Below are 27,496 nucleotides of genomic sequence, written 5' to 3'. Positions count from 1 at the left end.
TTTTATAATCTCCACATATGGTAGCCATTTAAGGTAGAATTGGCAACTGCCATTTCAAATTAAATGCCCAGATGTCTTGCTCTTAATTAATTCTTCAATTGTGAATGAAACCTGGATTTGTGAAACTGAGAATATGTTTGTTTTCCATGAATGTTTTACTGCTGGATGATGTGAAATAAATCACATTTTCATTAGCGTGTTGCTGAAGTTCAAAGCCCTCTGGATCTAAAAATCTACTCAGCAACAAAAGCAGACACAATAAAAAAGGGACTCCAGGCTCAGATATCTGCCCCCCGGGCAGCAGAAAAGTAAAACATCCATAGCTGCCAAGGTTTCAGATTGCTATGTGTGACATTTTTATACCTTCAGTGTAATTATGAGTGCCATTTCAATGACTATGAGTGACACCTTCTTGTGAGCAAAATCAAGCAATGAAGTCTAGTCCCCTTGCAAGTATAAAAATTAGGAAAATTACCCCAAACCATTACACAGTCCTGGTGTTCTGACGCCATTAGCCCAGCCACCGTCTGCCACAGATCACCCAGGGATTAGTAGGCCTCATCCCAATGGCCACTTACCAACTGACTATGCTTTTAGTGGCAAATACTGTAGAGAGAGCTCATCTTAACTCTTCAATTATATTCATAATCAGCCCCACCACCATAACATAACTTGGGAAATTATTGGCGTGGCCACTACTTACCACTACTCTCTGTAACCTTTCAAATGTTGCAGCGAAGCTAAGCACTGCGACCTCTGCATGGTTCACTTATTGGTTGATTACCTCGCGCAGCTTCTTTCTGAGCTTTAGAATGCTGCTCTGGTGTGCCACATGTTGTGTTGCGCAGGTTCTAAACCGGACTCTTAGGGCCTCAGTCAGTTGTGAGTCAGGACTCCATCCTCTGAACAGCTGAGGAGCCGCGTTGCAGAGGGCTGCCCAACAGGGGTGTGGCTAGCTGGACTGGTGATCCCAGGTTGTGCTGTTGATTATTGCACGAGCCGGGAGAGACACTGTGTGCACCACCACTCAACCCCCAACAAACACGTGGTAGTCAGGTGTGAGAAGTGAGCTGTTGACTTATCCAGGGCCGGCAGGAGACTGGCTGGACCACTGGGGCTGGGAGACAAGTCACCTGGGGAAGAATGACCCGATGCGACTGGAGGAGGGGGTTGATTTCAGCCCCTACCCTAAACTACCGGAGAAAACCTCCTGAAACTCCTGACTCAGCTCATCCCTTGTCCGACCACTGGAGTTAGATGCAGTGAAATCTGTCCTGGCTGGTGGAAGGCGCCGCCGCTCATTGGCAGGCTGTGATGGCGACTGGTTGGTTGTACAACTGGAGCTGGCCCTTACCTCCCGACCTAGGTGCTGCATTGACCTCCACGCCCCAGGGGGCTTGCTGGGCACATGTACATCACCTGATGTGGCTGTGATGGATATTAAATTCGGGGGAGAAAGCAACCAAGTGAGCATCGGTCTCCGACCACTGGGAACGATCGTGGGACCCTAATGAGTGCTAAATGGGGCCCCTGGGCCAAAACAGTTAACATAGAAGGGGAAGCACTGGGTAAGAGAGGGCACGGAACCTAAATGCTCCAGGCTGCATTTCTCCTACTTGCAGCATGCGGCGCAAAGAAAAATAATCAAAGTTGCTGCCTGCCACCTTATGACGTATGATGTCGTAAAACGAGGCAAGGTCGGCGCTGCCAGATCCACGTGCTGCTGCTGGCGAGATAGTCACTGTTGTTGTTTATGTTAAGCCTGTGTGGTTTGCAAAGCCCTAACTGCTCACGTTGGCTTCATCTGAATTTAAACAGGGTTTTTTTTAGTACTGTGAGAGAAAATTGTCGGAGGCGCACATCCTGGGTTGCCTGGCAATCATGAAATTCACCATCCGTCCACTCCTGCAGCCTCGTGTGCGCACTCACACACAAGCATCCACTTATCACACGCTTGCTTAGGCATGCTGAAGTGGATGCCTGCTTAATCCCAGGGGGACCGCAAAGTACATTCTGCTAGAGAAGCACTCTAGTAGGTCCCTGCTTGTGCCCCAGGGACACTGTAAAATAAACGCTATGGAAACAAAGATAAGCCACTTTAAGGGGCTTGTATTGAAGCGAGGAGAGGTGGCATAAAATAGAAAGCTGCCGACTTTGGAGCCGGAGAGCAGAAATCGATCCTCGGCTTGGGCTGTATAAATGATTATTAAAAGAAGATCACAGATAAGAGTGGGGAAAGACAAATAAAACAAGCATTGGGGAGAAACAAATAAAACAAGCATTGGAAATAAAACAAGCATTGGGTTGAGACAAATAAAACAAGCATTGGCAATGCAATAGTATGGGGGTGTGAGCAGGGATTGGAAGAAAGTAGTCTGTGTAGTAAAGGGGCCAATAGCCATGGAAGGACACAAATGATGATATGTCCATCATAAGGAGGGACTAACAAGCCTACAACCAATCGGACGGCACCATTTAAGACACCAGCTAATGAAAATGATGGGTGGAGAGTGGGTAGAGCTTACACATATCATAGTGTATACAGCATGTCTGAACGAGACAGCGCGAAAGCGCTGCCTAGGCGAGACCTAAAAAGGAGTTAGAATAGCATAGCCCTTTTCCGTGTCACCCTACTCCACAGCACTGCCACCAACCCCACCACACTAACCTTGAAAACCATAGCCCCTTTCCCCAAAACACTGCCATCTTCCGTTCCCACAAAACACTGGCCCGTTCTGCTTGCCCAAAAACTACTCCTCCACACTGCCACCTACCCTCAAAACACTACATGGCTACACTGTCTGCTTCTGCCATAACACTGCTCTCTATCCTGCCACCCCCACCCAAACTGACCCCTACCCTGAAAACACTACAGGGCTACACTGAGATCTCCTTTAGTGAGATCTCCTTTCTGAGTAAAATGTTTCTGGCTTTCCCCTCCTGTATTAGGCTTTAGTCCAGTGTGAATTCTCTCATGTGAAATGACATTGTATTCAAGACTAAACCTTATCTGACATTCAGAACACACATAAGGTTTTTCCCCTGTGTCAGTTCGCTCATGTCAAGTGAGAAGTAATTTGTAACCAAAACTTTGCTTGCATTCATAAGGTTTTTCCCCAGAATGGGATCTCGCATGAAGCATAATCTGTCTTTCAGATTCAAGCTTTTTTGCCATAAGGATTTTCTCCAGTGTGGAGTTTCTCATGGTGAGATAGTGTTTTTCTCTGCAGCTTTTCTGGCATTCAGAACACTCAGGAGGTTTTTCATCAGTATGGAGTCGCTTATGATTAGTGAGGCTGTGCCAATCAAATAGGAAATTCCGGCATTTACAGCATTGGTGATGTTTTTTCCCTGTGTGCGTCTGCTCATGTAGTGTGAGATTGAGTTTAAAATTGATGCTTTTCTGGCATTCGGAGCACTGAATTATTTTGATGGTGTGTTTTCTTATGGCGCTTGTAACCATCTCTACCTCTGAATCTTTTCGGACATTTAGAGCACTCATTTTTTTTCTCCAGTGTGGATTCTCACATGTTCAGTGAGATTAGATTTTTGGCTGAAACATTTTTGGCATTCGGAACCCTGATAAGTTTTTTCCCCAGTGTGGATTCTTATATGCCGAGCAAGAGTCCTTCTTTCACTGAAACATTTCTGGCATTCAGAGCACTGATTAGGTTTTTCCCCAGTGTGGGTTCTTATATGATGAGTGAGACTGTTTTTTCCAATGAAACATTTGTGGCATTCAGAACACTGATAAGGTTTTTCCCCAGTGTGGGTTTTTATATGATGAATGAGACTGTTTTTTGTACTGAAACATTTGTGGCATTCAGAGCACTGATAAGGTTTTTCCCCAGTGTGGGTTCTTATATGATGAATGAAACTGCTTTTTACACTGAAACATTTGTCGCATTCAGAGCACTGATACCGTTTTACCCATGTGTGGCTCCTTGTATGTTCAGTGTCTCATTTTGTCACTGAAACATTTCTGGCATTCAGAGCACTGATAAGGTTTTTCCCCAGTGTGGACTCTCACATGTGCAGTTAGAAGTGATTAAGTATGAAATGTTTTGGGCATTCAGAGCACTGATAAGGTTTTTCCCCAGTGTGGGTTATTGTATGTTGAGAAAGACTTCTTTTGTCTCGGAAATATTTCTGGCATTCAGAGCACTGAGAAGGTTTTTTCCCAGTGTGGGTTCTTTTATGCTGCGTGAGATGGATTTTTTCACAGAAACATTTCTGGTATTCAGAGCACTGATAAGGTTTTTCCCCAGTGTGGGTTCTTGTATGCCGAGCAAGCCAGCTTCTTTCACTGAAACATTTGTGGCATTCAGTGCACTGATAAAGTTTTTCCCCAGAGTGGATCTTTGTATGCCGTGTGAGACTACTTTTTAAACTGAAACATTTCTGGCATTCAGAGCACTGATAAGGTTTTTCCACAGAATGGGTTATTGCATGTCGAGAAAGACTTTGTTCGTTACAAAACCTTTCCTGGCATTCAGAGCACTGATAAGGTTTTTCCCCAGTGTGGAATCTCAAATGTGCAGTTAGAAGTGATTTACGGTTGAAATATTTTGGGCATTCAGAGCATTGATAAGGGTTTTCCCCAGAATGGATTCTTGTATGTTCAGTGAGTTTGCTTTTTTCACTGAAACATTTCTGGCATTCAGAGCACTGAAAAGGTTTATCCCCAGTGTGGGTTCTTCTATGCCGAGTGAGACTGTTTTTGTCAATGAAACACTTATGACACTTCATGCACTGATAAGGTTTTTCCCCAGTGTGGGTTCTTCTTGTATGCCCAGTGAGTGCTCTTTGGTCACTGAAACATTTCTGGCATTCAGAGCACTGGTAAGGATTTTCGCCAGAGTGGGTTATTGCATGTCGAGAAAGACTTTGTTTGTTACAAAACCTTTCCTGGCATTCCGAGCACTGATAAGGGTTTTCCCCAGAGTGGATTCTCATATGTTCAGTGATATAAGATTTACAGTTGAAACTTTTTTAGCATTCAGCGCACTGGTAAAGTTTTTCCACAGAGTGGGTTAATGCATGTCGACATAGACCGGTTTGATACTAAACCTTGTCTGGCATAGAGAGCACTGATACGGTTTTTCCCCAGTGTGGATTCTCATATGCTCGGTGAGATAAGATTTACGGCTGAAACTTTTGTGGCATAAATTGCACTGAGAGTGGTTTCCCCCAGTGTGCATTCTGTCAAATTCGGTGAGATAAGATTTATGGCTGTATCTTTTTTGGCACAGGTAACTTTTTTCTCCAACTTCGGTTATTTTGCCTCGATTGAGGCGGGTTTTAGCACTGAATTTGTTCTCACAGTCCGTGTTTTCATAAGGTGTATTCCTAGGGTAATATCTCTACGTTTAGTTTTCTCTTGCTTATATGCCACAGTAAGAGTGAACCTGAGTTTAGAGTCGGGCTTGTTTAGATAATGTTCAGCATTTATCTCTAAAAGAAATTGTGTGTAATCTTCTTAATACTTGTATTGTGCAAAATATGTCTGAAAGCAGCCCTGTAACACCTGTTGAAATTTTCCTTGCAGATAATAGTCTTTAGGTTATAGCCTCTCCGGCAGCAAATTATTTTGTGACTGAAGTTTTTCTCAAATCTATTTGTATAGTTTCTTAGCAATGCAGTAATAATGTGTTAGTCTGATATTTAATAATTAAACTGATAAGAATCTTTTTTACACTGACGTAATGGCAGTAACTGAGGGCGTTAGAACGTGCACAGTACTATTGTGGATCATTAGTCGCAGAACATCAGTTCCTTTTACCCTTTCTATGTTTGGTGTAAGGTTAAGGTTTGTAGTTCTGAAGACGAGGATTTATTTACATTAGCTATAGCGCAACGGTGCTCCTTTAATCCATTTTTATATTTAACAGTTTTACATATCACTCCTGCACAGCAGATAATGTTGAGGCGATTTACATAGAATTACATAACAGTACACAATAAAAAGGAAACAATCTGAGATGGTCATCAACACAATAAAGTGGTGAATTTTTAAGGTTTTCGCAAGAGTGAGCAGATGGGTCGTGGTGTTCTATCCAGAGGCAAATAGTCTCAAACTTGCGTAACTGGTTAAAAATGGTTGTTGAACAAAGGTGATTTTCCAATCTTTTGCTTGTTAACTTGTCAGCTTCGGAGTCTTCTTTCAGCATCTTTTCTTTGATGGTATGCAGAAGAAACCTTTTGTTATAACTTTCTTTAATGCAGTGTGTGCTTCCTCTCTGGAATGACATGATGCTTTAGATGAACGTTATTCTGCAATGCTGAGGAAATTTCTCTTTCTGATAATATTTCAGATGAGGATGCTGAAGTGGTCTTTCTACATTATTTCTGATGCTGTGTGCACAGATATGGCTTTGCTCTGGTTTAATGAAATGCAAAATTAGAGACTTCACTTACAGGTATAGTACTTTCCCCGCCACACCTAGATTTTCAGGAAATTGTTTGAACGTAGAATGCTGGATGTCCTTCAGTTTTTCAAAATAATCCTTCTTATGGCATTGACATTCAGTTGCCTAATGCTAAATCTTGCTTTCATCGTCCGTAATTTCAATCACCTATAGTATTAAAATTAGTTAATACATGTAAATTTCCAAAAATATAATTTACAAGTCAAATCAATGCAGAATTTTGAAAACGTTGAGCTGTTTTTCAGACAGAGCAGAGTATAGAATGGTAGCATGAGAGTACTTGGATGTAGGAATGAGGATTTGTAAAATTTTCAACATTTTATTAAGCTCACAAAGGATACATGTACCCTATAGAGTTGTAACATAGAATACCACAGGCAGAAATTAAAGTCATATGGACTGGCATCAAACAGATATTAAAAAAGATATATACTGTTAATTGATTTGTACATTTCCGGGACAGGAATGACCCCTCCACGGACAACAGGCATTTCCCCCTGCCCTGAGTTACCACCTCATTGTACCTGGTTTTCTGAGTTTTGAGTTTTGGCCTCTGCCTCAAGCAAATCTATTGTGTGCTGCGATGACTATGCCCAGACCAATCCCTCAACTATGGTCCAGAGTATGAATCAAGGTCAATGAAATTAAGGCTTACTTTCATGTGCTAATTTTATTCCACCTGATTGTCAGTTGTTAGGTTTTTCTGCACCTGGATTTACAGGGTGCAGAAAATCAGGACACTTTTTTTTTCTAGACAGAACAATTAGACTGAAAAGACGCAAAAGACTCTGGGTGCAGCAGAAGCAGCCAAGAATTATGCTGTGCTTTTTTACTAACTGGGGGAAACACACAATTCTTCCCTCTGTTGGTGTTCACAGTCGTCGGCGGCCTGTGATTTGGCGTTGAGTGCAGAGCGTATTGAGTAGAGCCGAGGGGCCGAGCCGTGGAGGAGTTGACGAGCAAGCGGGGCGGAGCCTGGGACGACTGCCCGGGTTTGTTTTGTGACCGGTTCCCGCTCCCGTAGGTTTCTGCTGCTTAACCCGCGTCCTGGTATACGGGGGCTTTACGTTTTACGGATCTGCTGTGAGGGCAGGAACGGCCACTGCCGGCACCGCGATGCTAAGGCGCTGCTGGTGTGGCAGCCGCTGCAGGGATTCAAAGGAGCCTTGGCCTGCGGTGCTGCTGGTGCGGTGGCTGCTGCAGGGCACAGAAAAGCACAGAGGGCACAGAGGAGCCTTCGCCTGCCGCTTGGTTTTACGTACATACCAAGCATTGAGCAAAGCTGAGGAGTGGAGGGAAGTGCCTACATCTGCCGTCTGTAGTGTGACTGGCTCTGGATCCCGCTCTTGCTCCTGAAGGATTGCCAGCATTCTCCCTTGTACTCTTTACAGCGATGAATAGCAACGAACAAGCAATGAACAGTGAGCGGTGAGCGGTAAGTGACAAGTGGCAAGAGGTGTGTGGCGTGTGGCGAATAGTTAAGGTTGATCGGTCAGTATGTCGCTGAGCCTTTGGAGTCTGTAATAGGTCTGTAATAAAAAATCTGAGAAATTATGCAAAGGGGAAAGTGACAATAGATTTTGACCCTGTTGAAGCACCCCTCGACCCCTGAATTACTCTGCATGCCTAGACTACAGCCCTACCCGGAGCCCGGATATTAATCAATCGATTAATTAATTAATAAATAAGTAGCCAGCAGTACTGGCGGATTCTGTACTGAGGTGTGCTTTCGGGGTGTTTTCCCTTGGAGGTGATTGGAGGTGTTTTTATTCTATCAAAGCACCCTTTGGTCTTGTCGCTGGCCCGTTTGATTCTCTGAAAGAAGCAAGACTTCTTCACCTTAGAGGGTGTATTATGAGGTCAGGAAAGGAGTGGCCACCTTTCCCTCATATCAAAAGGAAAGAAAAATACAACAAACACTAATATTATATACATTCAAAATAAAACAGGCAGGTGGCATTTACTCCTTAAAATCATCTGGGGTCCATACATTTGGGAAACTGGGAAAGTCGCTGTCAAAGTTTGATTTTATGAAAGATGCAACTGGTGCTATGCTAACATTGCTAACTAACCCATGTGATCTTCAAACTCCGAATTAAACCACTGAGTAGAACAAATATTATATCCCCTAAGCAAGGAGTAAGTGAACCAGGCCACACTGAGTCTGAAGCTGAAGTCGAACGAATGTCAAATTCAACTAACGACCAAGTCAACCATTGGGGTCAAATAACAGACCTAGAGATGTTAACTATTCCACTTACTGGTCGTTCACAACAAAAGGACCCAAAATGCACAAATCTAACAATGGGAGATACTCAGCAATTACTACCAACTAGCCAGCCAATGCCAATAGAAGTGCAAGTAAAAATCAGAAAAGCTAACGGTATAGGGGAACCATCTAATTTGGGCCAAATAAATCAACCAGAGCAAGAAGCTCCAAATGAACTAAATGGTCGTGTGAAAATCATGAAGGAAGCCAATAAGTCATAAGTCATAGGTTCTTATATAGCGCGCGAATCACCAAAAAGGTCTCAAGGCGCTTAGCAGAGAGAGACAACGACCCTGAGTTAAGGAAAGTGACACTGATTAATTAGGGAAGAGCCATGTTTTCAGACCCTTACGAACGGCCAGGTGGTTAGAGATGGATGACAAATGAGGGGGCAGTCTATTCCAAAGTAGGGGGGCTATATAAGAAAAGGCCCGACAACCATTTCTCGTGGTTCTGGCCCTTGGTTGAACCAGGAGGCATTTGGAACTGGACCTTAGAACTCTGAAAGGATTATATAGGACCAGTTTCTTTGCTGGATAAGAAGGACCAGTTCCCATTAGAAGCTTGTGGACAATGCTAAGTATCTTGAAGTGGCTTCTTTGGCGCACAGGGAGCCAGTGTAATTCCCTGAGACTAAGTAGGGCTGATGATCTAGGGGGCAGATCAAGCGCCAAGCGAGCTGCGGTATTCTGGACCGTTTGTAACTTGGTCAATAGACACTCATTTATGGATGCAAACAAGGCATTGCATTGTCTAAACGACTAATGATGAGCCCCTGAATCAAGGGTTTCCTAGATTCCAGAGGGAGCCATTTAAATATTTTACGCAGCCTACGCAAGAGGCCATAGCAGGTACGCGAAACCAGATTGACATGGGACTTCATGGAGAGAGTGGGTTCAATCATGATTCCCAGGTCACGAACCACTTCTTTAGGCTCAGGGCAAGATCCCATTTCTTGCGGCCACCAATCTTGTGTCCATATCTGATTGGCCTTACCGAACAGCATTATTTCGGTCTTGCTGCAATTCAGTTAGAGTTTATTGGTACTCATCCAGTCCTTAATGGCAATCATGCATTTCTGGAATCTGGACCGGGTATCAAGGAAGTCCAAGCTGCAGGTAATCAACACCTGAGTGTCGTCTGCGTAGGATACTGTGGAAAAGCCATAGGACTTTATTACATTCGCCAGAGGGGTGAGGTAGAGATTAAAAAGCAGGGGACTCAAAATCGACCCCTGGGGAACTCCAACCGAAAGGGGAATCTTATTAGATTCCAGAGTGTCCACCTTTACATAGGTGTACCGGCTGGCCAGATAACTCTCAAACCATGCACGGGCTTTGCCTCTGACACCGATCTCCCACAGTCGTTGGTAAAGGATACTGTGGGAGACGGTATCAAAGGCAGCCGATAAATCCAGCAAGATAAGAACAGCTTACTCACCCCGGTCAAGAGAGAGGCGGATGTTGTCCACTACCTCCATTACTGCAGTCTCGGTCCCGTGGGCAGCCCGGAACCCCGACTGAGAGGGATCGAGAAGGCCATGTTCCTCTATGAATGTTGAAACTCGCTTGTTGACAAGATGCTCCAGTACCTTACCAAAGTAAGGCAAAAGCGAGATCGGCCTATAATTAGACAAGATGGTAGGGTCACTGTTGGATTTTTTTAAAATAGGCTTAATCTGAGCCACCTTCCAACAACTAGGGAACAAGGTGAGATCAAATGAGGCATTAAAGATGTCGGTAAGGGAGCCAATCAGTGATGGAAAAATCTTATTGCATTTACGCGGGACCAAGGAATCTGTGGGGGAACCAGATTTTACCTTCAGAAGAGTTTCCAACACTTCCACCGCAGTGGTGGGCTCGAATTCCAGAATGGAAGGGAACTCAGTGTGGACAGGGATGGAAGGATGGCAGGGAGGGGCCTCTTGGATTTGATGGGTATCTGATTTGGGGGCAGCAAATGTGGAATAGATCGTCTTGACTTTATTATCAAAGTAAACTGCAAGTGAGTCAACCCACTGAGCAGTGGGCACAAATACGGACTGCTCCACCTGCGGGGAGGTGAATTCATTGACGATTTTATATAATTCTTTGCTCGAGTTGGCAGCTTTATTGATCCTTAACGTGAGGTAGGCAGATTTAGCCGCTTTTATGTTTTTCAGGTAGTTTGCATGAACCTGTTTATCGTTTAGACGATTTTCTAATGTTCCAGTCTTTCTCCACAGTCTTTACGCCGATCTACTGGCAGATTTATCCGCTTTGAGTTCAACCGTAAACCAAGGCGATGCTATAGATTTAACCTTGACTATGATTTCGGGTATATTAGTGTCCAAAGCACCCCTAATAGATGCTTCCAGCTGGACTGCGGTTGAATTGATGTTTGTAATGTGAGGGTTGGGTGGGATAAAAGCGGAGGAAAAAGCTTGTAAGGTCAACTTGCGCAAGGGCCGTATTGATTTGGTATCTGCGCTGTTAAAGGGTCTAGAGTCAATTGGTTTGCAAAAGCGAAACTTTACAAGATGAAGATCGGTCCACATCATAGGTATTGGGGGCTCACAGTTTAGACTGGAGAGATTGGAAAAAATCAAGTCAAGAGTGTGCCCCGCTTGGTGTGCGGGTCCGGTGATTCTTTGAGATAGTGAGAGCGTTTCTAAGGTTGAGAATAAATGGCAGGATTCTTCATCATGGGCAAGTTCAGCATGAAAATTAAAATCATCTATCAGGATAAAATTATCTATGGCCAATACATGGGAAGCTATAGTGTCAAGAAGAACATTGACAAATTTGGTTTTGTCTCTCGGAGGTCTATAAACGAGGGCTGCTCTTCCCAGTGATGTTTTATTATACAAGATGTTGACTATAAGTATTTCAAACATCGGTTTGACAAAAGATTCAAGAAGGGTAATGGAGATGGGAGATCTGGCCGCCACCACAACACCTCCACCTCTCCTACCTTCTCTATCTTGCCTGATAAGATGGTAATCCTGGGGAAAGGCAGTAGCCACATCAGGAGAGGCTAGGCTATGTAACCAGGTTTCGGTGAAGAAACAAATGTCTGGCCGCTCCACATCTAAAAGGCTCCATACCTCAAGGGCATGCTTGGGGATGGATCTAGTATTGAGGTATAAAGCTGATATCTGGATGCATCCATTAAATCACATCCGGGTTCGTATGGGCAGAGCAAGCCAGGCCACGTGGAGGCGTAGCGGGGGCAGTGGGTTTACAAGTACTATCCTTCTGTATGTTCTGCACGACCTGGACTTTACATGCATTTGGCACACTTCTAGGATTGAGGGCTAATAGTTCTTCCCGTGAGTAATAGAACATAATGGCTGATAGAGAAGGCTTACCGCTAAACAGCTAAAAAATGGGCAGGGGTGGGGCGGCAGGCGGCGTCCTGGCGCGGACGGGCGCAGACGGGCTTGCGCCGGCGCGCCGCTGCGCGCGTCCGCGCAGAGGACGGAAATATGTAGGAGGAAGGGGCGGGGCAGCTCTGTTGACGCTGCTGTGTGTACCGCTGCTGAGTGTCCCTCCGCAACAACCGGCACAAGCCGTGGCGGACCGGAGACCAGCAGGCGGTGCACGAAGGATAAAAGTAATTGCGGTAGTATTCACTGCAATTCACGGTAAAATTTTATTTTTAAAAGGAACAAAACATAGTGCCACACAAAAACACAGCGTGCAATTGGGAACAAAGCCCCGAATTAGAAATACGTTTTTAAAGTTTTAAATCACTGCCAAACATTAACATGAAAGCAGAGTCTCTCCCACACAGTTTTGCACAATACCCACTGAAATCGGATCTTACTCGGTCTAAAATAAATTCAATTCAAAAACAGGACCAGCCGAAATGTAATCAAAATAACGGATCGCAAATTAATAAGGACGAATACCACAGCAACCCTGAAACTCTGCGGCATTGGAGTACTCCGTAACCAAAAAGACGTTTTGAATAGTAGTCCACAATTCATTAATTCTTGTGACGAGGGATATGATTTTCAAGGACCACAAAAAGAGTAGTATAAGGACCTATCACTCATAAATGGGGGAACACCATAGCCCAGATACTCAGGTACCAGGAAGTGGGAAGGCGGGAGCAATTTGGGATTTATTCTTCAAAACCTAACAATTAACTCTGGAAGCTTTAACATATCAGTCCAACAAAAAGGAGGTCCAAATAGATCTCTTGAGCGCTACGGCAACCTCTGTTGCCGGAATTGAGCAGAAGATAACAACACAAAATAATCTAATATTAAGGGCACAATCTCAGCCAATATCTACGTATGCAGAGTGTAGTTGTGCCCTACTAATTAACAAACTGGCTAACATTCTGGATATTTTAAAAACAATAATTGACGATGTAAACGGGAATTTTCCTAATGTGGGAATTCAACCCATCAAGACCGACTGCCCCTCTAAAGATACAATAAAATGCAAAGACAATACTGTTGTTGTTAAAGAAAAAATAGATGATAAAACAAAAGATCAAGAAGTGATAAGCCTATGCTCGACACAATCAACAATGACAGACGCAGCTCCGGAAGTTCATCTGTCAAAAAGAGAGAGGAAAAAACAACGGAAAGCAAGAAATAAAGCTTTAAAAGTATAAAAAGTACAAATGCATCAGATATATTGAGATTGAACACCTGAAACAACCATGAGCAAATATCATATTGTGAAGGTGAGGGTGAACAAATGTCTCCAACAAAACCCTCTTACCCTCTATTTAATCAGGATCTATCGGAGGTACAAGCAGTTATGAAAAATAAATGCCTAAACAAGCAAGCTGATAGTATAAAAATGATAGAGAATGGGAAAAATCAGTCCTTAGAAATGCTGCAAGTGGAGAAAAGTAATAAACAGGTGGAGAATAAGCCATCATAATTGGAAACAAATAGAGCAAAGAGTGAGTGTATCAGAGGGGATGAAACGAATAGAGATTTGTTAAAAACCTGGAAGGATATTAAATTACCACAAGATCTGGGAACCGAAACGAAACAGTAACATAAATATCGACAATCATGGTCTCAAACTGTTAGTAATCATAATGGAAGGTTAATTGAGCATGCTCAACGTGAAAATAGCCTGCAACAAATTAAATGAAATAATCCAGATCAAAAAGAAGGAGTGGTGCAGGTAATTTTTATGCCTGAATATAAATCTACGGGTAATAATGATATCTTGACTCGTGGGAACATATTAAAATTGTGTAATGCAGTACCCTCATTAAAGAAAATTAAATGTACCGACATAGAATCAATTGAATTCCTCACAATCAAGAATAATAATCACGAATCGACATTAGTAATTTGAACATCTTTTACTGCTGCCAGCCTTATTATGCAAGAACATAATCTCTTTCAGGACTGGGGAATACAAATAACAACTCTCCTGCAACCTTCCTATCCTAGCCCTTTTGTTTCACCAAAATTAAAAAATCTAAACCAAATGAGAACCGGGAATAATAAGAAATACTCAATATTAAAAAACCCTATAGGTATGACCAACGGGAATTTTTTAAAATCATTAGAGGAAAAAATAGGAGACCTATTATTTGACACTGTCAAATTAGGTTGGCTAACAGCAGCCCTCCATAATGTCAGGCAGGATTGACATCTACAATCTGAAGTTCCTTTAAGGGGGCCAACAATCATGAATGAAAGGGTCAGATTATGTTCGTGGAATATAAATGGGGTTCAAGCAAAGATTCAGAATAACCAATTAGCTAGTTTGTGCTGTTTTCAAATCATTTGTTTACAAGAGACTTGGGCTTTAGTTCTTTTTAGATTGAAAGGGTATAGGATTATTACTCACTAGCTAAGAGAACAAGTAACTATGGCATACCTTGTGGGGGTTTGGCTATTTTTCTATCAACTGAGCTAAACACTGGAAAGTGAAATGGACGTCCCAAGTCAAAAGGATTATCTAATTGTTAAAATACGATACAAGGAACAAAATATAATTAAATCTCTTGTAGTAATCAACATATATAATTACGAAGAACAATGGCGAAAAATTTGATAATTATGATATTGTAGCAACTGGAGAATGACACCCAACCTGAGATTATTATTACCGGTGATTATAACATGAATATGCTATGTCTTACGATAGAGATGTTGAAATACAATGGCAAAATTACTTATGGTCAATTCCAAGTTTTTCATCAACAATGGGTATGAGGGAACAAAAGAATGAAAAAAACGACTAGACTCTTGTAAAAGAATTAGAAACCATAGGTCTAAGAGTGCTAAATGGGCGATTTCCTCAAGATTCGCCACCAGCATGGATTTTTCAAGCAGGGGATCATAGGTCTAGAATAGATTATACCATAGCATCGTTGAATCTACTTCATAACATTTTGTCTTATCAGATAGAGGGAATAGATATAAGCAACCACGATAAACAAATAATTTAGTTAAACCTAAATGGCCTAAGATTTGAAAACTATATGACACTTCCGGGAGAAATTACCACCAGCGCATCCATCCACGTATGGGGAGAGTGGTGGACACTCCCTGGTTTGTTTCCCCCATACATTTAGAGAACAGTTACTAAGAGTGTGTTATACATTGCATTCTGAGTGCGGTTTTTGGGAAGTTAGGGGTATTTGTCTTCGCTCCTGTGGAATCTGGCTTAAACAGGGCCTCACCGGACAGAAAGACAAGCCCACAAATTATCTTCCACCCGAGCGAAGATGAATCCCGACAGTACAAGTAGCCCCTTAGAACAGGGTTTTCACACCACATTACAAAGTCCTACAGTAGAAGAGTTAGCGGTAGCCCTAGTGGATCTTCAAGCAGAAGTAGGGAGGTTGAGAAGTGAAAACCAAAGATTACAGAACAAAGTTATGCAGCTGAAATCACAAGACACAGTAGACTCTAGAGAACCAGGTACCATTCCAAAGACTAGAACGAACTACATCCAGCCAGCTATTTTTTCTGTGCCTTCTTCCCACACAGGAGCCTCTTCAAGAGGAGACAGCGATATACCTCTGTTCAGGTTACCGTTCATACCCCCAGCCCTGTTCCTCTCACCATGCGAGAAAGGTTTTCCGGAAATAGTGCAAAGTTCAGTATTTCCATGAACCAATGCCAATTACAGTTTTTGTGTAAAGCATCTGCATTCCCAGATGATGCAGCCAAAGTAGCCTTTGTCAATCAATCAAAATATCTTTATTCGATTGTTAGATGCAATCATAAAAGTACAGATAAAAAAAATGCATAATTACAATATTAAAAGGATACATGTATAAAAATACAGGAATTCATTAAATTCATGGGAATCAAGCACAGACGGGAAAAACAATTACAGTTTTAAAGTGCAGTTATATGGCCATACGTTTCCTAATATTCATCACATTTTTTAAATACAAAATAGTTGTTGCTACACATAAATGGTTGTCAAGGGCTTGAATATTAATCATCGCCACACGACACTGACGAAGTCCGAATTCTCTTAAAAATGGCAATAAGACATTTTTCCTCATTACATCATAGAATTTACAAAATAGGAAAACATGAATGGTACTCTGGGGTGAGATATTATCACAAGGGCAAGGAGGTAGATCGTGCGTCCAATTATTAATCATAGGAAAACTAACCAATCTGTGGAAGATATCAAATCTAAAGTGCAAAAGTAAAAAGCGCTCATATTTATTAGGTACTTATATTAAGTAGGGCTGAATATTAAAAGTTGCTAAAACCATTTGGTGCTGCTGGACAGAAGGTTTTAAGACCTCCGCTGCAATCCTATGAGAATCCAAAAGAGCTAGACACTCCTTCTTCAAATCTTTCCGTGAGATTGCTGAAATATCAATAGGATTAAAAAATATTCTTCTCTCCCAATATCTTAAAAAAATTGAAAACATACTTCACCCATGGTATTTTTGTGGCTCCCTCTAATTTTAAAATGTCTATCAGGACATCTCTATTTAGACTGGGTGCTTCTTGTGTCCAGAGTCTGTGCCATAACAGCACTGGCTCTACTTTAATCAGGTCTGTTATGTAGGAAAGACCCAGTTCTGAGTGACAATTATAATTAGAGGAGCTTTTGGGTAGTGCCAAAATGTATTTTAAGAAAGAATTTTCAGCAATCTGGATAGGTGCAAAGCCCCAAACCCCACTACCGTAGGTAGCACCAGCTGCGCACTTAGCTTTATAAGTTTTAATTAATTCTGCAGGGGTCTAGTCCCTAATTTATTTGAAAAGATTTTAAGAGCAGAAGTCGATCAAAAAAGCTCAAGCTTTTTAACAGAAACAGCTAGGGTCCACGTCTCGTTTTGGGCGAAAAGTATTCCAAGGTAAGAAAAGTGCTTGGCAAATTCGAGCTTCTGTCCTGCTATAAAAATAGGCCTCTTAGGTTTGCTTTGCCTGCCACAATACATAATGAAAGTCTTTGATGTATTGACTTTCAGGCCCAGCTCATTCATAAAGCAGGAAAAGTTGTCAACCACCCGCTGTAAGCCCACTTGAGTACGTGACATAAGTACAGCATCGTCAGCGTACAAAAGTGCTGGTATTGGGCGGCCTCCTACAAATGAGGGATCCAAGCTATCTTTGCACAAGACTTCTTCCAATCCATTTATATACAAATTAAAAAGGAAAGGGGCCAGGACACAGCCCTGCCTGACCCCACTCCTGATTGGAATTTTGTCGGTGCGTTCTCCATTTAGGCCAAAGCGAACGCGGGCTGAAGCATTGTTATAAAAACGTTTAAGATAATAATGTTAGATTCAACCCCAAGTTGTTCTAATATTAACCACAGTTTAGAATGGACCACACAATCAAAGGCAGCCGAGAGATCTACGAAGGCCAAAAACAAGTTGCCCTGTTTTGCCCTCGTGTATTTCCCGACCAACATTAGCAGGTTCAGACCCTGTTCTACTGTCCCCAGGCCGGAACGAAAGCCATACTGAAGATCAGACAGAACAGAGTTTTCCTCCGCCCACTCCAGAAGCCGGTCCAGAATAACTCTGCTCGCTATCTTAGTGAAGGAATCCAGTAGGGAAATAGGCCTGTAACAGGCTGGGTCCTGTCTATTTCCCTTCTTGTAAATCGGAACTATGACAGATTCCACCCAAGTGGGCAGGAAATCAGCAACGCAGCTAGCGTTAAGCACCTGAACCAGGAGGGGCGCCCACAGAGAGGAAATGCTCTTAAATATATCTATGGGAACCCCGTCTGGGCCAGGCGCATTAGCGCTCTTGCTTCTACTCAGAGCTTTTTCAACCTCCTTGAGAGTAAAATGCAAGTTTCTACTAAGAGGGTAATCAAAAGTGGGGATCAAAGACCCCACTTGTCCCTCACCTTCATATACTCTCGAGAAGTTTCCGACCCAATCTGAGTCGCATATTGCTATTTCTATTTTCGGACTGACATCTTCACTAAGAAAGGGAGTTCTCACGATTTTCCAAAAGCTTGCGCTATCATTTGTTATGGAAGCTGAGTGAAGAGCCTCCCAAGCTTCAGACCATAAAGTATTTTTCCTATCTTTGATTGCCATTTTATAATATTTCCTACATCTGCTGATTAACTCAGCAGATCTAGGTTTATTGTGCAGCGCCTTTTTTAGGGCTGCATAGGCCCTAGTGCATCTGGAATCAAACCAGCCTCCCTCTTTCTTTCGGTTCTTAAACTGCCTCGTGAGGGAGTTTTTAATTTCGTTCGATATTACAGAAAAGGATGCAAGACAAATTTCAGGTGGTGAATCTACCTCTAAACACGTTGTTATTTCTAAAAGGCATTTATCAACCACTGTTTTAATTATCTCTGCCTCATTTACCATAGTCCATTTCAATGTATATCCGTTAATGTTACTGATAGCTAAATTAGTATCCAAGCTGTTACCTTCTTTATCGTTGATCAGCGTGGATACAGTGGGTAGCAAGATAGTCACGCAAAGCGGAAAGTGGTCGCTCAATACTATATCAGGAACACTGAAGGAATGGATTCTGTTCCCACACTTATTAGAGATAGTGACATAGTCTATAGTTGTAGAGCAACCTCTACCATTAAATGCTGGGGCTAGTGTAGGGGTGGAGATACACATTTCATTTGCAAACCCTAGATCGAAATTAGCTAGCAGGATATTAAATTGTTCCCCTAAGATAGTGTGTTTAAAATACAAACGTCCCTCACCATCATCCCGTGTTAGACCGCACCTATTATTATTATTATTATTATTATTATTAAGCTGTTTTATAGCGCGCTCAATTACTCCGGAGTATCCTGGCGCGAAAAGAGAGAGAACAGTAACAACAGAGCCCTAGACCAGCCTAACGAACTAGACAGCTATTCTAAACAAATGAGTCTTTAGCGCTTTCTTAAAAGCCGTGAAGTCATCGATACTGCGCAAAAACGCCGGGAGCGCATTCCACGCGCGCGCGGCCTTTACTGCCACAGAATGTCCTCCCAGCCGGACGCGCCGAAAGCGCGGAACCAGCAACAGGTGTTGAGCTGCTGAGCGCAGTTCTCGGTTGGGGAAGTACCGCATGAATCGTTTCATCAAATAGGCAGGACCCCGCCCATTGATGGCCTTATGGGCCAGAGTCAAAATTTTGAAAGTGATTCGATGCGGCACCGGCAGCCAATGCAGACTCTCCAGATAACTCCTAACACTAATCCGCCTGGAGATATTCCCCAGAAGTCTGGCGGTAGCTTTCTGAATAATCTGGAGCCGCCCGATCAAATAGGCCGGAGAGCCACTCAACAAAGCATTGGCGTAGTCCAGGCGCGAGAGAATTAAAGCTCTCGCGACTGACTCGCGAGCAGAGGCAGGCAAATACGGGAAAAACTTTCTGAGAGACTTCAGGGTCCCGAAGCAGCCTCCAGTGAGCCTCTTAATGTGCCCCTCAAATCGAAGGTCTTCTCCGAACCAGACCCCAAGGTTCTTAGCCAAGGTGTTTGAGGCACATGGTATGGGGAAGCCCTCCGGCACAATAGGGTCCTAAAGTCAGGGGGGAACTGGCCGTAGAGCAGGATTTCGGTCTTGTCCTCATTACACTTCAATTGAGATGACGCTAACCAATTGAAGACTGAGGACAGACAGTTCTGGATCTGCTCTGTGTCCAGCGCCTCTCCAGGCCAGGTAAACAACAGCTGCGTGTCGTCCGCGTAGGCTATAATTTTGGCTCCCAGATGTTCGGCTAATTCAATCAGGGGGGTCAGATATATATTAAAAAGCAAGGGGCTCAAAGTCGAGCCCTGAGGAACCCCTGTCACGAGTGGTCTAGCCGATGATGAATAAGGAGGAAGCCAAACCTGTTGAGATCTTGCCGACAGAAATGAGCTCAGCCAATCTAATGCAAGATCACTAATGCCGATGTCGGCAAGCCTGGCCAGGAGGCGTTGGTGGGGTACCGTGTCAAACGCAGCAGAGAGGTCCAATAAAATTAGAGCCGCTCTGCCGCCACCATCCAAACATTCCCTAACTGCCTCCGAGATTTCCACAAGGGCCGACTCCGTACTATGAGCAGCACGGAACCCGGACTGGGCCTCGTGAAGAGCTCCGGAGCTTTACACAAACTCATTGAGCTGCTGAAAAGCCAGTTTCTCGCCAATTTTAGCCAGAGCGGGAAGCAACGATATCGGTCGGTAGTTAGTCAGTACCGCCGGGTCGGCTCCGGCCTTTTTAAGCAGAGGCAGGAGCTTAGCTTGTTTCCACTCTGAAGGCAGACTGGCTGATTTGAAAGAAAGGCCAACTAGATGTGTCACCTCCTGCACAACCACATCGGCGACTGCCGCCAACACTCTTGCTGGACAAGGGTCAGATGGTGACCCGGATTTCAAAGATTTGATCACGGCAAGAGCGTCAGTAGATGAAGGGGGGACAAACTCCGTCATCCTGGCCAATGGAGCCCTCAGAGGAAGAAGAAGGTGCAGTGAGGCATTTGAGGGGCTTATGGCAGCAAAGTTAGACTGAATAGCCGCTATCTTGTCCTCAAAAAACCCGGACAGACTCTCACACCAATCTTTTGAAGCTGGAACTATCCGCTCCTCCGCACAGGGGGCCAGAAAGCTGTTTACGATTGAAAAGATCTATCGACTGTTGTTGTTGGCTTTAGCAATTCGGTTGGCGTAATAAATGCCCTTGGCCTTTTTAATACTGGCATAATAATTTCTCTGTTCTTTACGCAGTATTTCCTTAGCCAAAGGGCAATAGGATTGACGCCAATCCCGCTCTAGTTTTTTCAAGACAGTTTATGAGAACGCAGCTCCGGGGAAAACCACGGTTTAGAGGGGGTGGAGCGCAGTCTACCTCCCCTCCCTTTGGAAGAGACCGAAACCCCCGACACCATCCATTCGTTGAAGGACGACACCGCTTTGGTAAGGTTACTACCCAACGTAGGCCGATTCTCAATCAAAGTGGCCGCCAGAGTAGCATAATTGATTTTATTGGCACAAATAGTTTTAACCCTCGCAATGGAAGACCCCAGGGATGGCCAAGCAAATCGAATTAGCTGGTGGTCGGACCATGTCAGAGGTTCAGGAGCATCAACCTGGAGAGGAAAATTAGAGGAAATCACATCCAGAGTATGCCCACCCGAGTGCGTGGGTAGGGAGACCCACTGAGACAGGTGCGCCAAGTCCAAAACATCGCGCAGACCTTTACTCTCTGGCAGTTCCACTTCCTCAACATGAATGTTGAAGTCGCCCAGAAGTAAAAAGCTAGGGAATCTAAGTGCTCGGGGGGCAATAAGATCACTCAAAGCCGTAAGAAACGACCCCGCTGGGCCAGGAGGCCGATATATTAGAGTGCCACCTAGAGTGAAATGAGGGGAGAGAACCACAGAGAAATTCATCACTTCGCCCCCATCAAAGATTACCGGGGGGTCAGCATGAAGAGTCAGTGAATCTCTCAGAATGATGGCAACCCCACCTCCTCTTCCCAGCGCTCTGTCCCTCCTGTGTATTTTATATCCGCGGGGGACAGCTAACTCGACATCCGGAGCGCAGGCCGCAGTGAGCCAGGTTTCTGTCAAAAACAGGAAGTCGAGTGAGCTGTCAGCCAGCAGCTCGAAAATGTCAGCCGCATGTTTACACATCGAGCGCGCGTTAACTAGGGCAGCCGAGAAAACATGGGAAGCCGGCACCTGGGGAGAAGGGGAAGAAAGAGTTTCCATGCAGCAAAAGCCACAGATCAAGCAAGGATTAAGCCATGGACAAATCCCCGCACCTTCACCAGCATTCGGACACCCTGCAGAGCGCAGAGACAGCAGCTGCTCCCTCGAGTACCTACATATGGACTCAGGCACAGTCCGAGGCTGTAGGGCAGCCCGTCCTGCGTCCGTCGCGGCCGAGGCGCGGACGGGCGCAGACGGGCTGACCTTTGGCTTACCTTCGGCGCGCCTAAGGCGCGCCTGCCACGCGTGGCCGCTGCGCGTCCAAAAAGGCATGGTGATTTTATAGGAGCGCGTCACTCCCCCAGATAGACCGCTGCCACAGGTTCAGCCGGGGAGAGGACTCCTAGTAAGATGGCCGCCCGCCCTCCACACAAACGGCACACAGCCGCGATGGACCGGGGTCGGGTAGGCTCACCTCAGCACACAACAGAAGTCAGGTAAGACTGAAAAAGAGCCCCAGACGTTTTATACAAATTTTAAGCTGCCCCCAGCAATGAGACAAACTGACTCGAGGAGCGAGTCCAAAGGATGAAAATTAAAACCAAAAGTCGCAATCACTGTTGGTTCCAGAATAGGTTTAAAATTGTTAAAATATTCACACAAGCGTGCACACATGAGAAGCGGTTCCGCATGAGCTCTGCCACCACCCACTCTCACCGCCCAGCGCTAAGTTCAGCAGCTGATTTTATAGGAGCGCGTCACTCCCCCAGCTAGACCGCTGCCACAGGTTCAGCAGGGGAGAGGACTCCTAGTAAGATGGCCGCCCGCCCTCCACACAAACGGCACACAGCCGCGATGGACCGGGGTCGGGTAGGCTCACCTAGCACACAACAGAAGTCAGGTAAGACTGAAAAAGAGCCCCAGACGTTTTATACAAATTTTAAGCTGCCCCCAGCAATGAGACAAACTGACTCGAGGAGCGAGTCCAAAGGATGAAAATTAAAACCAAAAGTCGCAATCACTGTTGGTTCCAGAATAGGTTTAAAATTGTTAAAATATTCACACAAGCGTGCACACATGAGAAGCGGTTCCGCATGAGCTCTGCCACCACCCACTCTCACCGCCTTAGTCACCACTGTCCTTGGTTAATTCACACAGATTACAGTTGAAATCCCCCAGCATGGTTATCATCAATTTGTGCTTAAAAATATTTTCCTCTGCAAACAGGGCTTTAGTCAATTTCCTTAAGACATTCGTAACATCATCACAGGGAATATTATTATATAGATTGACAATTACAATTGGGGTATCACAAGCCAGACCAAGTACCAAAATTTAAAAATAAATGTCTTTAACAGGTTCAGTAATTTTCTCAAGCTCAAATTTGTTAGACAAATAGACACTCAAGCCACCCTTGGGTCTTCCATGAGGAGCAGCTACAGCTGAAGTATGGAAAGTTCTATAACCATTCAAATGTACTGGTTCAAGGCTCCATGTTTCTTGAAAACAAAGCAAGTCTTGGGATTGAATAAAATCCCTCCAAATTGGGTTTTCAATTTTGGATCTAATGCCAGCTATATTCCAGATGAAATTTTAAGCACCGGTGGACTTGTCAGGGGAATAGACAGGACAGCAGGGGACATAAGGGTGGGGTCAATGTGTAAGAAGGGGGCCAATTGGTCACCCCCCGTGCCCTCATCTGCTGTCAGAACACCCCCCCCCCCAAGCTCCACATCCTCACACATGGCTAGGACTACATGTGGTATTTTCTCCCCAATTGCAACTACGTGATCACTTATACGAAAATCAGGATGAAGGACTTCCTCTAAGCCTGGTGCAATGGGGTTAATAGTATCTGACTGCAGTCAGTCGATATTTTCCAAACCACTAAGAGTTTCATAGTAATTAAATGTTGGAATTCCATATCTTCTGACCCATGGTTCTTCCAAGTTCATGGGCGGGCAACGGGGGGCTGTGCGTCTAATTGGTCAAGGAGGAGAATAGAAGTAACCAAGGGGGAGAATGTTAACAAAGTGTGAGTCATAAGTCCCCATGGCCACTCTTTCCAACACTGTATTAACCAGCTGAGGGGACCGAAATGATAGAACTACACAATCACCCCTCAGCGTTTTAATCGAGGTGCCTACCCATCTTGCTCTTCTAGCCATTTTAAACTCTGAGAAAAGATGATTTTTAAGTCCAACCCTAGATGACAGGAAATAAAGAGATTTATTTCTCAGGGTTGACCAATCTTCAACAGTATTAGGGGGGAGTGGAGGAACATTTGCCAAGACCACAGTATATGGTGTTGCTTCTGGCGGCAGATGTAAGTTAAAGAGGTTCGGCGTTACCCCTACCTCAAATTCATCCTCTGATCTTCTGTTTTGTTGGGATGGTACATACGAGGACACATTCGGGGCTACCATGGGTGAGTCAGCTGGCCCATTATCATTAATTATAATATCTCCTCTTAAGCCTTTGTGATCAGACCGATCAGTAGGCTTTGGATTAAGATGTTTAGATTTAGCTGGTGCTTTAGTTGGAGCTGGTGTTTTAACAGGAACTGCCACTTTGGCTGGAACTGACACTTTAGCGGGGGCTGATGAGATAGTTTTTGAGCTTTTGGCGCTAATGTGAGGTAAAGACTTAAGGTCGGCTCCTTGTCAAGCTTTCCCTTGATGTTAGTTAGCCTTAATTCTATGTTTTTAACTTTTAAAGTAATAGGTTCTAAAAGAGTCATTAAAAGAGTTTCCATTCTCTCCCAGAATGAATCATCTTTTAGGTCCCTACTAGTAGTTGGTAGAGGGAGAATTTCTATTTGATCATTCTCCTCGCTCCCTCTACTCCCATTTAACTTTTCCATAACTTTGTTTTGTTTAGATTTAGTATTCCTTTTACTAGTTTTACTTGTTTTACTAGATTGCCTTTCCCTAGCAATATATTTTTGCTTAAATCTAGCCTTCTGCCCTCTAGTTCTCACACAGGGGCTATCACTAATATTTAGAATGGGGATTGAGCTCCCCGAAATGTCTTGTTCCTCTTTGCCTGAGACGTCCTCATTTGGGGGAATGGGATCGCCGGTCTGATTACTGACACATAGAGAGGGGGTCACGGATAACCTTAACCTTGCAGTTAGAGGCAATAGTTCAATTACATCCGTGAGGGCCCTAAATGACCTCTCGTTTATTGGTGTGGTATTATGTGTCCCAGGCAAAGCAACAAAAGAGGGGGCTAGTATGGAATCCTGGGAGTTAGTGGTTAGCATTGAAATGTTTGTGTTAGCTAAGGGGGGAGGAAGCCAGGTGGCAGAGATAAACGTCTTTCTGTGCTTTCAATAGCAGAGGCGACCACCCCAATCGTCTTCTGCAGCATTCGGTCTATTGCTGTCAGGGTAGGTAAGGGGGTATTAGCAACTACTCTTGGTTTCCCATTAGAATGAATGGGAGTATTTTTACCCATGTCTTTTAGCAATAGACTTAAATATATTAGAATGATAGCACAGTGGAATCTTTACAGTATTAACACACTACAAATACATATAACAATGATTGCATCAAAATGGACCGGTTTCTGGCTATCAGCCTGGTAGCCTTTGTCATATCCTATCTAGCAGACAATGCAGCTGAATGGGCAGTCCCTTTAGTGGAAAACAACTATCCTTTGTCATATAATTTCACCTTGTTTCAAGAAAAAAATTGAGTTTTTTTTGCTAAACACACCTATATGCAGGTCAGTGATAATGCCCTTCTCAACCTGAAGCAAGGATCTAAAGATCTCCTTTCGTATATCACCAGTTTTAATAGATTAATTGCAGAGACACACTGGCCCGAGGATAAGAGAACATCCTTATTTTATAGAGGACTCTGCGATGAACTAAAAGATATGTTATCTCAGATTGTGAATCCCCCAGAAGACTGTCCTTCTTTTATAGAATTAACGGTTAAATTGGATCACAGGCTACATGAAAAAAAAGGAGAAAAATCTCTTCTCGGTCCTCTCAAATATGTAATGGTACGCTCTGAGAAAAAAGAACCCAAAGATAGCTCAGAGCCCATGCAAATTGGTGGGTTAAGGGCACCCCTGTCGTTGGAGGAAAAAGATAAAAGAAGAAAAAACAATCTTTGCTTATATTGCGGGAAAGGAGGGCATTATGCTAAAGATTGTCCCGTTCGTCCTCGTGTGCCTGCCAAGAATGTTGCTAGTAGTTCCCCGGTACAGGAAAACTAGACGGCTTGAAGAAAGACGAGATCGATTCTTTAAGTACAGGGATAAATCAGATCTCAAAACCTAAGAACCCCTTGCAGAAGGTAGTAAAACACTTTACCTTGAATGTCATCTTGATAGACTCTTCTCAAAGTAGACATAATATGTCTATTTTGTTAGACTCTGGAGCCACTGGTAATTTTTTTGATATTCAGTTAGCCCAAAAAATTGGACTCCTGTCCCTCCCCAAGGTTCACCCAGAACCAATAAGAGCAGTTGATGGCACTGAATTACCATCTGGTTTAATAACCTACCAAACCCTGCCATTGGTTCTGGTGTTTAGTAATGGGCCTTTCGAACAACTTATCTTTGATCTTATTGATGCACCAAACTTTGGGGCTATCTTAGGAGTTCCCTGGCTACAGATTCATAATCCTCAGATTGATTGGGCTGCTCGGACAGTGACCTTGAAATCCCCTTATTGTATGCTTCATTGCTATCAAGAAGCCAGTGAAGGAATCAACCCATTATACTGTGCCGTTCACACAGTAGCTGCAGCCTCTTGCATTCCAGAAATGTATACAGAATTTCAATCCGTTTTCAATGAAGTAGAAGCCACTAAGCTGGCCCCCCATCGCAGCTATGATTATCGTATAGACTTGATACCGGGTGTCGAACTACCCAGCAGTCGGATATATGCCCTTACCCCCTCTGAGATAGAGTATTTCAAGAACTATTTGGACGAAATGTTACAGAAAGGCTTCATAAGGCACTCCACCTAACCTGTGTCATCGCCTTTGGTTTTTATAGCTAAGAGAGAAGGAGGTCTGAGAGAGTGCCTGGACTATTGTGCCTTAAATAAAGTCACCATAAAAAACAAGTACCCGCTCCCTCTCATTTCAGTCCTTTTGGATCAGGTTAAAGGAGCTAAGATCTTTACCAAAATAGACCTTAGAGGGGCATACCATCTTATCAGAATTAAACAGGTGGATGAATGGAAAACGGTGTTTCGGACAACATTTGGGCTGTATGAGTATTGCGTAATGCCATTTGGCCTTTGCAAAGCTCCAGCTGCGTTCCAATACTTTATAAATGAAATACTGAGAGAATATCTAGATATATTCATAGTATACTTAGATGACATTCTGATATACTCACAATCTCAACAAGAACATGTTATGCATGTAAAGAACGTTTTGAGCAAATTGCAGGAGAATCAATTGTTTGCCAAACTGGATAAAAGCACCTTGCATACTACTCAAATAGACTTTTTGGGGTTCACAATTTCTCCTGAAGGTATTCAAATGGATTCCCAAAAAATCGAGGCATTGGATCATTGGCCTAGTCCCAGTTCTGTAAAAGAAACCCAGTCCTTTCTAGGATTTGCAAACTTCTATAGAAGATTTATTGACCACTTCTCAGAGTTAATCACTCCCATCACTAGATTATTGAAAAAGGGGGTGTCATTTGCTTGGACTGAAGAAGCAGAACAAGCCTTTCGTTCACTAAAGAGCAAATTCATTTCTGCTCCGGT

At 43.7% G+C, this 27,496-nt stretch overlaps 2 long non-coding RNA genes across 2 annotated transcripts in view; one reads left to right on the top strand and one right to left on the bottom strand.

The window, feature by feature from the left end:
* LOC144806271 (uncharacterized) overlaps nt 1-27,496 on the top strand; it is a 589,459-nt gene that overhangs the window by 271,618 nt on the left and 290,345 nt on the right. The window lies entirely within an intron of this gene.
* LOC144807950 (uncharacterized) overlaps nt 5,932-27,496 on the bottom strand; it is a 46,518-nt gene continuing 24,953 nt past the window's right edge. Inside the window, exons 2-3 of the long non-coding RNA XR_013606535.1 lie at nt 6,418-6,575; nt 5,932-6,239 (exon numbers count right to left, since the gene is read on the bottom strand). This is a non-coding gene — a long non-coding RNA (uncharacterized LOC144807950). The remainder of the gene's footprint in view (nt 6,240-6,417; nt 6,576-27,496) is intronic.

This window comes from Lissotriton helveticus, chromosome 1_2, assembly GCF_964261635.1.
Source record: "Lissotriton helveticus chromosome 1_2, aLisHel1.1, whole genome shotgun sequence".
Lineage (NCBI taxonomy): Eukaryota > Metazoa > Chordata > Amphibia > Caudata > Salamandridae > Lissotriton > Lissotriton helveticus.
This window is presented reverse-complemented; position numbering and strand designations above follow the sequence as displayed.